Here is an 11,836-nt window from a genome sequence, read left to right as displayed (position 1 = left end):
AGCATAAAACATTGAAAGATTGTTCTCATTGTTACTATCTGATCACTTTGACAGAAGATATCTGGACTGAGATATCAGTATAGCAATAGAGTGCTTATCTAAGAAATTTTAGCCCCCTCCAAATAAGGATATAAAATCCAGATGTAAATAGTCCAAACTAAGGCAACCCCAAGTTGCCTCTAAAACTCGGGACCACCACTAGATTTTAGAATGGAATTAGAACTTTCTGCATTATTTTGCTAATATTGTTTGGTTGATTGACAGCCCATCTTTCCTTCATCAGCAAATTATGTAGCACTCCCTCCTCCAATTTTTCCTATAACATTTGGGTCTTCCAGTGGTTGTCCAACATCTTAGCAACTGTGCCAGATTGATTTTGAACATAGAACATAGAATAACAGAGTTGGAAGGGACCTTGGAAATCTTCTAGCCAACTCCCTGCTCGAGCAGGAGGCTCTACATCATATCAGACAAATGGTAGTCCAGGCTCTTCTTAAAAGTCTCTAATAATGGAGCACTCACAACATCTGAGGGCAAGCTATTCCACTGATTGATTGCTCTCACCATTAGGAAATTTCTCCTTAGTTCTAAGTTGTTTCCGGGGTGGGATTCTATCAGTTTGCACCAATTCACTAGAACCAGTTGTTAACATTCTAAGCAGTTCGGAGAACCAGTTGTTAGAAGAAATTACTGGCCTAATCCTGTAAGGACGGCAGCATTCTGGTGTTGCTTACAGAAACTGCCTCTCCGTTAACCCTTATTACATTCTTGGCAGGACTAGACTTCCTGTCCCAGGAACATCCCTGGAGTTTCCCCTCCTTCGTTGGTACTTTGCTTGTGTGGAGTGACCATTCAAAGGTACAATGGCACTGAAAAAAGTGACTTATGATCATTTTTCATACTCCTTGCTTAGTAGGAAATTTACCAAAACTATATTAGCATGAAATTGATACAAATCAGCATTGCCCCAGAAAGAAGAATGCCTTGGAACAGACAGAGAATATAGATTGAAAGGCCCTAAATTTAGAGCTATGTCTGTCAACTCTGAAAAAAACAGTGATTGTATTCTGTCCTATACTTCCAGCTCTCTGTGAAGGACTACAACATTTTTAATGCAGTGTACTCTATTTATTGCAACCTATACAGTATATACAAGCCTAGTAGCACAATGGTTAGAATGTAGTATTGCAGGCAAACTCTGCTCACAATCTGGACTTTGATCCTGATGAGTCTAGAGCAGGGGTGTCCAACCTTGGCAACTTTAAGACTTGTGGACTTCAACTCCCAGAATTAAAGTTGCCAAGGTTGGACACCCCTGGTCTAGAGGTTGACTTAGCCTTCCGTCCTCCTGAGGTTGGTAAAATGAGAACCCAAATTGTTGGAGGCAATATACTGACATTATAAACCACTCAGAGAATGCCGTAAAGCACTAACGTGGGGGATATATAAGTGCTATTTCTATTGCTATATGTTGCCTACTCTCATAGGACCTGTAGTTGCTTGTAATAGTTTTGAAAGCATTTCTACAATATTTCTACAATATAAGCAGAGAATGAGTGACTATCAGTGCCATTTCCTGGCAGGGCATGCTTAGAGAAAGAGTGAAGAAAATAAGAAGTAAAACATGGGAAAAGGGTGGGCGCTAGGGCAGAAAGACAGGGATACATATGGAATGATTATGAGTGCCTATTCATTTTCACCCAAAGCATCTTTCTCACAGCCTGCTCAATTTTAGGAACGGGATTAAGAGCTACACTCCAATTTATGTTACATTACAAGACCATCCAATAGAAGTCAATACTGAATATTCTTAGGTTCAGGATAATAGTCTGATGCAGTGAGAAATAGAAGCATTCATAAAGCACCTCGTGCAATTAATGCAGTATGTGTGTATGAAAAACTCTTCCTTGGTGACATGTTTGGTGCTAAAGAAAACTGGCAGAGTTTGAGAAAAACAACAACCCATGTATTTAAAGGCAGTTGGCCCAAACTTCAAAGATTTCCCTTGCCTCCCTCATAGATCTCTTCTTTAAGCTTCTCGGAGACACTTTCTGGGAGTTATTTTCCACTGCCCATCACCATTAACAATGTTAAGACTTTAAAAATGCCTGCTCCTGAGTTCCAGAACTCAGGAGTTTATAGTGCCTATAGTAGTGTCTGGTCTGATGAGCTGCCATTCATATCAAAGGAAGCAAACTAACCCAGCCACTAATAATAATAAAGAGACTTTAAGATCAAAGAAGGCAGAGGAGGAGGAGGAGGTGGAGGAGGAGGAGGAGAACAAGAAGGAGGCTGTAAATGGATGTTTTAACCTCTTGCTGCTATGTGGATCCTCTTTTCATATTCCTTTTCAACCATTATTCATTTCTATCACCATGTTTAATAAATGATTTGTTCTGTTGCTTTCATTTGAAATTTGGCTGCAAAATGTGCTATTGATAAGACCTCCTGGACACACGTTAAACACATCAACATAAACTTTCCCTTAAGGAAAAACTGTCAGACTTTGCAAAGACTACAGAGCCCATCCTTCTAACCAGAAAGTACAGCAACTTCAGGCATTATGAATGCTGGGATTTGTAATCTGAATTCATTTAGTGATGGTCCCCCCATTATGGAAATCTTCTTTAAATTTTAGCAGACAGTGATGTTTTAATATAATCCAACATTATATGACTATGCCATGACTCATACAGCTTTCTAGTTATATGGTTTGTTGCACAGTCAGACAGATGTTCAGACTGGATTTAGGATAATTAACTTAATCTTGTGATTTTTGATCATTACGTATGTTTTTTTGACTATTACGTATTATGTAATATTGCATTTAAGGGTGGCTGTATAATAAAGACTGCATTTTATATGTGAGCCTTTTCAAAAATTGATTCAGCCAAGTGTCACAAAAAAGAAGTGAATATTTTAAGGCTTGCTAACTTGAGGCTATTTAGGCTATTTTGAAGCTAAAATTAAATGTTTTGTAGAAGGAAATAATGCTCAGCTCAGAACAAAATTAAAAATGAGATATTAGCCCTCCTGGTAGGTGCTTGATAACTAACATTTCCAACAACTGCTAATAATTGGCTTCCATAATCTTTACTCATTAGCTTATGAAATCACAGATGTTCCGCCAGCTACTTATTCTGTCAAAAGAGGCTTGGAAAGAAAACATAAAACACATCATTCTTCACATATAGGTAATGCGAGTTGTGATATTTAACTTATGTATTATCCTCAGTACATCAATAGGCATAATGTTGAGCCTACGTAAGTAATTCTATCAGATTTGGCCTGCAAATATTCAAGCAACAATTAGATGGAATCAAGGAGTTTTCTGTATTGCTTTGCTGCAGCTTATCAACTTACAGACACAATTGAATCCAGAATTTAAATTGCTAATTTATTAAATTTTGTCCCATTTTATGATTTTTCTTGCCATATTTGATAAATGAATCACTACAGTTGTTAAATTAGTAACGTGGTAGTTAAGTGAATCTAGTTTCCCTAGTGACTTGTTTGTCGAAGGTTGCAAAAGATGGTCTCATGACCAGGGAACCCTGCAACCATCATAAAGTATCAAAATGTAAATCACGTGATCATGGGAACGTTGCAATGGTCATAAGTGTGAAAAATGATCCTAAGTCACTTTCAAAGTTACATTGTAACTTGGAATGGTCACTAAACAGACTGATGTAAGTCAAGGACTACCTGTACTGGAATTCACAAGAAACTGACAAACTGGATATACAGGTAGTCCTCAACTTAACAACTGCTCATTTAATGACCATTTGAAGATATGGCAGACTGGAAAAAAATTACTTATGAGTTGTCCTCAAAGTTACAATTGCCGCATTAACCCTATGATGCTAGGATTGCATTGCTAGAGCTTGACAACGAGCATGTGTTTACAACCAATTGCAGTGTTCCCTGGTCATGTGACCATGGACCACTTTGTTTGCTGTTTTCTAGAAAACAACACTCATTGGATAAGCAGGATTCTGACTTATGACCACATGATTATGACCACTTGCTTAGTAGCTCTTGTAAAAATGATTATGGAATTGAGTCTGGTCACATGATGATTCAGCTCATGAGGACAATGACTTATGACTAAAATTTCAAGCTCAGTTGTGGTATGTATGTACGTGTGTGTGTGTATGTATGTATGTATGTATGTAATGTATGTATGTGTTTGTTTGTTTGTTTATCACACTTTTTAATCGCCCATCTCACTTAAAGTTGTGCATCCAGGACTACATGTATGTTAAAATCACAATAATAGTAATGTATTATGTCACTTGTATGGTATCTGATTCAGTCTCCATCTTATATAAAGATATGTATTCAGAAACAGAAGTGGTGAAACTGAGGCCTGCTAGATTTTCCAGCATGATGCCAAATTCCTAGTTTCCATATCCAAAGCTATAATGGACAGTGATAAAGGATGGTGAAATTTCCAATTTAAGAGTATCCAGAAGCCTACAGGTTCCAGAATTAAACACCTGAGCTAGACCCTACATACTTTCTGTTTTATATTCTTTCCTAAATTAAATAAAATGGCATCTTCCCCAGTTTCTAGAAGGTTTAAGCTCACTGGGGAGTGTGTGTGTGTGTGTGTGTGTGTGAGAGAGAGAGAGAGAAAGAGAGAGAGAGAGAGAGAGAGAGAGAGGGGGAGATATTTAGACAAGTTCCAGAGATCTTATAGAGGAGCCCGATGTACTTTCTGCCTATCCCTTCTTTAGATAAAGTCATCCAAATGGTATTTGGTGTCAGATAAACCTGTTAGCATTTACAGCTCAAGAGTCAAAAAAGTTACAAATAAAAATAATAAGCCAACTACTTTGCTCATAACGGGAAGCTTTAATTACAGCACAGTCCAGAGCTTCTCACTGAAAATTATGAAGCTGGTATTAGTGAGACCAGCATTAGGCGTTATGCAGGACTGTTTTGGCACCTCATACAAATGACTTCACTTAAATGGTATGATATACTAGAATAACATAACAGAAAAGTGGCTGTTACAACAAATATCTGTTATATCACTCTGTGATATAAGAATGGAGCATGCATTGTTTCTCACAGAGAAACAATCCCACAATAGCAATTTTTAGACCTAGTACAAATTGCAAGGGCTGGGGACAGAAGCATGTGGAGCTAGCCATAATGACACCTATGGTAAATATGCTTTGTGATGTCGTGATACTACCTCTGCTCTTCCATAGTTCCAGCATGATGTCACTTGCAATTATGTAAGGAGTAGAATTTTAAAACAATTTTATGCCCCTATTTTAGAGGGAGGGAACACATTTTGAGGGAGTGCCTGGTGCAATCTCACTTCACCTCTGTATCTGACAGGATCCAATTTGTCTGGATAATTTCTAAGAATTTGCTATCCATATTTTCTTTTTTTTATTTTTGTTTTCATTTTTGTTTGACAAAGTCTAATAAATAAATAAATTACATTTAAAATATCATGCCTAAAAGATTTGAAAACCTGAAACCTTAGAAGCCTGACAGAAACTTTCAGTTGATCTAATGCAGGCATGGATTCAATATAATTAAAATTATTATGTTTCAAATTATTATTTCAAATTATTATGTTTCTTATTAAAGATACTTAAAAATTTCTGGTTCCATGATTCGAATCCGTTATTCAGCTTTGGAAGTTCAGTGATTGTTTTTCTGGGAAAAGGAACAAAGTGGTAAAGCTTGCCACAGCCAAGAATTTAAAAACATTCCCCAGCAGAATTCACATAATGGTGATGCAAATGATTACAAACCAAAATGTAACATGTGTAGTTATAACTCTAACAAATTAGTCATGTCTTAATCAGAAAGAGAATGTTCCCAGGTCAAGAATTTATTTACCTCAGTGAAATTGTCTTGACATCTTTTACAGATTTCTTTTTCTCTGCTTGCTTCTCTGTGGAGAAAACGAGCCCATTGTGGAATCAGCTTCCGAAAGAAACCTGGTGAGATATCTAGAGTTGTTGCCCCTAGATGTTCTCAGCAGTACAGGTGGTCCTTGACTTATGACCACTATTGAGTCAAACATTTCTGTTGTTAAGTGAAACATTTGTTCAGTGAGTTTTACGAACGTAATTACCACGGTTGTTAAGTGAATCACTGCAGTTGATAAGTTAGTGACACAGTTGTTGTGTGAATCTGGCATTCCCTTTGACTCTGCTTGTCAAAAGGTCGCAAAAGGTGATCACATGACTTTACGACACAGCAACGGTCGTAAGTATGAGTCAGGTGCCAAGTATTGGATCACATGATCAGGGGGATGCTACAAATGTCGCAAGTGTGAAAAATGGACATAAGTCACTTTTTTCAGTGCCTTTGTAACTTGAATGGTCACTAAATGAATTGTTGTAAGTCGACAACGATCTGCATCTTTTTAAGAAGGTATAGGTGCTGTGCTTAAGTCCCAAAGGTGCTTTTTTCATGAGGCAGCTGGATTTTCTGAGAGCTGAAGAAGCTTCTTGGATGAGAAAAGAAACATCTTCGAAGAAAAACCAGAAAGTCCAGTTGCCTCTTGATAAAGGCACCTTTGAGACAACCATGACTGGATGATTGAGAATCTCCATAGACATTTACTGTGCTTAGGAGTTGGGAAGCTTTAGCACCTTGATGAGTAATGCTTTTTTAAAAAAAATCAAGCCAAGGACCACATTTTAGCCTTTAAGGGCCATGCTGGGAGCACAACTCTGAAACATAGCTTGGTTCCTGCCATCAGCCCCCCTTAATCACTTCCTCCTTGAGAGGTTAACTTTTTCTGTGAGTGCATTCCTTGCACAGGAATTTGAGAGATTAAACATTGATTGACCACTAAAAACCCAGTATTGGAAGCAGGGAAGGAGAAAACAGTACTATGAATTGAAAAGAATGAGGAAACCTTAGTTATTTTCCCTCAACATTTTGGCTCTTGTTCAAGTTCCTGCTTCATGTTATGAATATGGGTTTAGTACTAATTCAGTGATGGATATTTACTTCAGATGAGATGTGGTAATTCTCATATGAAAGGGCAATGCTCTCATCTTCTGTGCAATGCTGTTGGCCAATGGGATCAGACATTATTTCAAAAACAGAATTAAAGATAAGAAATTATCTCTTATTGTCTTTCCAAATGGATCAACAACTTGATGATTGTGAGATATTGGGTGTTATAAATGAAATTGACAATAGGTCAAAGCCCAAGTCCACAGATACACACAGCAAGATTATGTAAACGTAATAAAAGAGCATTCACTCATGGTTTTAAAATAAAACAGTATATTACATACAAGAAAAAAAGGATCCTTAGCGGTGCATTCCTCATCATTTTCCTGGGCAAGAATGAATATGTGGAATGTTAGCCAAAGGACATCATTCACAGATCAGATGTGATTCCTAGCCAAAGGATATTCCATTTTCTACTCTAAATCTACATTTAGCTTGTTTTCAGCCCTTCTTTTCTTCCAACTCGATAGCAAAAAATGGAGTTACCTAAAAAAAGAAAGAAAAAAATAAACGAGCTATCAAGGGCATGAAAACAGTGGACTTTGTGCTGTCAATGATTATTAACTTCAAGGAAGTTTTATTTTTCTAATCATGTGCTAAGCACGTACTGCTAGTCATACTAAAATAAGACGTGTGCTCTGATAACATTTCTGAGAAATAGTCCTCCCTTGAATTAAATTGGCATGGTTTCAGTACAGGTGATACTTTTAGGAACGGGGAAGAGTTTGCTTAAGGCTTTCTTGAAATGCTTCTCCAATGGCAACTCTGTATACTTTTTTGTAGGGTTTGTCATGGTTAATATCTTTGCTTGCATCAACAATAATTTATTAGGGCAGAAGCTTCTTTATCTCTTGCTGCAGAATATCTCCCAGAAATGTTCAGCTGAAATCTCTATAGCCCAGTCTATTCTTCCATCTTAGAACATGAGGCGGTAGATACTGTTGCTAACAAATAAGCCCTATGACAAATCTAAATTAGCTGCTCACCAGCAAAAGCCAATTAATAAAGATACAAGTCCAGGAACAATTATGCTCCCTTGAACTTGTACCAATTCTGCACCATGTTGGTTGAAATTATCAACCCTAGTCATCTCATCAGAAGGGGTAGGATTATTTATTTCACAAAGCAATGATGCATAATGTGGTAAACTGGAGAGTTTTTTTTTTTTAAATAACGACTTGAAGTACAATGAAATTATCTAGCCTGTCCTACCTAATTTAGCAGTATGGTGTCTTAAAAAGTGGAGAGAGTGATAGGGTTTGAAACAAAATAACTTATATGAAATATATAAAACTTTATATTATATGGGTTATCAGGTTATTTGTGGGACTGTTTTTCCTTATGGATGTATACCCACCCTCCCAAGTCAGACAATGTAGGCACACTCCTAGTCCCTTCTTCTAAGTACTGCCCCCTGATGGGAGCTAGGAAGCATGCTTTTTCTGTGGCAGCCCCTGCTTTGGGGAATACTCTGTCCCCTGAAGTTTGGCGGGCTTCTACTTTCCTAGACTTTCATAAACCCTCAGAGATCTGCCTTTTCCTTCAGGTGCTGGGATAAGAGTAGAGGATTGCACATTATAAATTTGATTTAGCACCAAATTTTGATGCTTTTATTTTTAATGTTTTAACGTGTTTAATTTTATAGTTTTAACATGGCATGGCATGGTATGCTGTTTTAATTTTACATTGGGGGGACACCCAGAGTTGTTTATACAATGAGTAGCTATATAAATGTTTTCAATTAATAAATAAACTTTAATTTTGCTACCATCCTGGAGGAGAAAGGACATCTGAAAATCAATATTATGTAGGCTCGAATTTTGGGTGCTTGCTCAAAATCTATGAGGAGTACTGGATTTGAAGATAAACAGATCGGACACAACAGCCCACTTCAGTCCTAATCTGTTGGATAGATTGTTAGTCTGTAGAGATTCTCAGTCATCCAGGTCATGATTGCTGGATGACTGTGAACCTCTACAGACTTTTAGCTATACAATTTGGGATGAACACCCTTTGAATGGTGTGGGAGTAGGTATAGATATCCAGAGGAAAAATTGCAGAGTACAGGAGCTATGTGTGCTACTCAGATGACCCTGAGGACACAGACAAAGCTCCAAGTGCTTCAACAACCCTCTAACAGGTTGCAAATGACCAGCTGTCTACAAGGAATATAAATCCTTCCATTCCCACTATCCTGTCAGAGCTGAAGAAGCTTCTTGGATGAGGAGCGAAACATCTTCAAAGAAAAAACATCCAGTTGCCTCCTTAATAAAGTACCTTTGGGATAGATTGTTAAATTGCAGAAGAACAGGAAGTGAATTGATGTATGTTAGCTATTGCTACAATCAAACCCCAGGATGCTCAATAATCATTTCTGTGTGATTGTATGTAAGGCACAACATTCTTTGTAGCATATACACAGAGAGATAGAGTCTAATAGAATCTAACACAACCATTCAATAAGCATTATAAACAAATTGTCATGGAATGAAAAGCATTATCGAGTTATTAACACATAACACTTTAAGACCTAATGCAGGTAAAAGTACTGAGTGATATTATTCCTCCACCTGCAGTGTGTGAAAATCTGAGAATGTGGAGAAATACTTTTAATACAATGGGCAGCAGTCTTATCTTAATATCAGTCTTAATATCTGCAGCAGTCTTACTTTTCATCTGTGAAATATTGAAGGACGTATAAATGAGCTAGTAAAGTATGAAAAAAAACCAAGGTTGCATATGATTTAGGACAGAATTTGGTCACATCTTCAAGTTTAGCTTGCTTTGATCTTATGAATCTGTTATTTAATGTATGTATATTAGTTTATTAGTAGTGATTTAATTGATTGCACTGGTTGTGGCACTGAAGCATCAAATGTTGTGGTAAGGTTGGCCAGATTTTGCAATGTTGGTTTATTGATATTCATTCCTTTGTTACAATGGGTGGGACAATTATATTGCTGGAGTATATAAAGGGAACTTTTTAATTAGACTTATTTTAATGTTAATTGTATTGATATACCATAATCATTATATTTTATTGTGCATGTTGCATTTTTAACTGCTAAATATTTACATAAATAGAAAGGCAGAGATAAATTTAGTTTAAATAGTTAGATTACATCAGCAAAGAATATAAAGAATGTTATTTTTACATGTAGGATCAAATTAGGTTGATTTCAATCATGGAATCATAGAGGTCAATGTTATTTTATATTTTGAGGGTTTGGGCTGCAATAAAGCCCACTATTTTGTAATTTATTCATGAATTATATTCTTAATCATTTCCAAACAGAACTTAATTGGAAAGAGCATATAATATAACAAAAATGATATAATAGATGAACACTGAAAGTGATCCAACAAATAGAGATTTGGCATTATGATTAATTGCACACAATTCCTCAACTACACTGAATCCTATTCATTTCTGAAATCAGATCAGAGAATCATAGAATTGAAAGGGCCATTTAAGTCCACCCTCTGTTCACTGCAGGAATCTAAATTACACCATGCCTGATAAATGGATGTCCTTGAATACATCTAATACTGGATAGCCAGTCACCTTTCTAAGCAATTGTTCCAATGTCAAATGCTATGGTTAAGAAATGTTTTATAACATTCAATCCATTTTTGCATGCTTTGTTTTCTGGAATGAGAGTGCAGGTCTTAAACTTTTTGTCCCTTTTCAGATATTTGAAGAGTGCTATCACACTCCTTCAGTCCATTTTTTTCAAAGCTAAACATATCCTTCACAGGAGTTTGCTTCTATCATCGTTGTTGCCTTTGTCTGATCCCAGTCCAACTTCTTTCCGTCCTTCTTTCAGTATAAGACCCAGAACAGTAGATGACACCTGAGGGAGTGATAAAGTGGTGCTATTATTTCCTTCATTTTGGGAAATATGATTCTGTTGATACAGTCTAGAATTACATTTGTCTCCTTTCTTGCAGCTGCATAACTCATATTTAATCTGTAACCCATTATTTATATAAGGTCTTTTCCTCAAATATTAATATCAAATCAGTATCCCATTACTTAACCGATGCATTTGAAGCATCTGAAATGGAAAACATTTCACTTGTCTTGATTAAGTCTAATTCAATTACATTCAGCCCATTTATGTTACTGAACAAGAGCAATTTGCATTTTATTTCTATCCTGTAGGATAGAAATGTGGGATCCTGTAGGATATTATGTAAGGTCAGAATCATGAAGACAGTGGTGTTCTCTTCCACTGCCTAGAAGCAGAATTTAGATTTTGGAGAAGCAGAATAGAAGAATATTGGAACGTTTGAATTGGTACTATTCCAGAATACTTGTCAGAATACTATACGCAGCCAAGAAAAGAAACAAAAGGTCATAGAAGAAATCAATCCAGGTTTCTCTCACGGGGCAAATAATCAAGCTTAAATTATCATACTTTGGATACATAAAGTTGGAAAGAAAAATGAAAGGAGCAAGATCAGCAGCAAAATGGAAGGACTGAGTTGTAGTGGCAATAGTTGTAATGTCAGAAGAACTGAAAGACCAGGCTGGGGCAGATCATCCTGGGGTGGGGGAAAACCCTACCTATACATTCACTAAACATTGGTACCCACTTGATGACAAATTCTCACTGTCAGAAAGTTTCTCCTTATTTCCAGGTTAAATCTCTCCTTGTTCAGTTTCCATCCATTATTCCTTGCCTGGCCTTTGGGTGCTTTAGAAAATAGATTGACCCCTTCCTCTCTGTGGCAGCCCCTCAAATATTGGAAGACTGCTATCATGTCTCCCCTGGTCCTTCTCTTCACTAGACTAGCCAAGCCCAGTCTTCCAAAGCACTCAAAGGTGCACACA

The sequence above is a fragment of the Pseudonaja textilis genome, chromosome 1, assembly GCF_049901715.1.
Source record: "Pseudonaja textilis isolate UNSWEBS1 chromosome 1, rPseTex1.2, whole genome shotgun sequence".
NCBI lineage: Eukaryota > Metazoa > Chordata > Lepidosauria > Squamata > Elapidae > Pseudonaja > Pseudonaja textilis.
The sequence above is the reverse complement of the archived record's forward strand: the minus strand, read 5'-3'. Positions refer to the sequence as shown.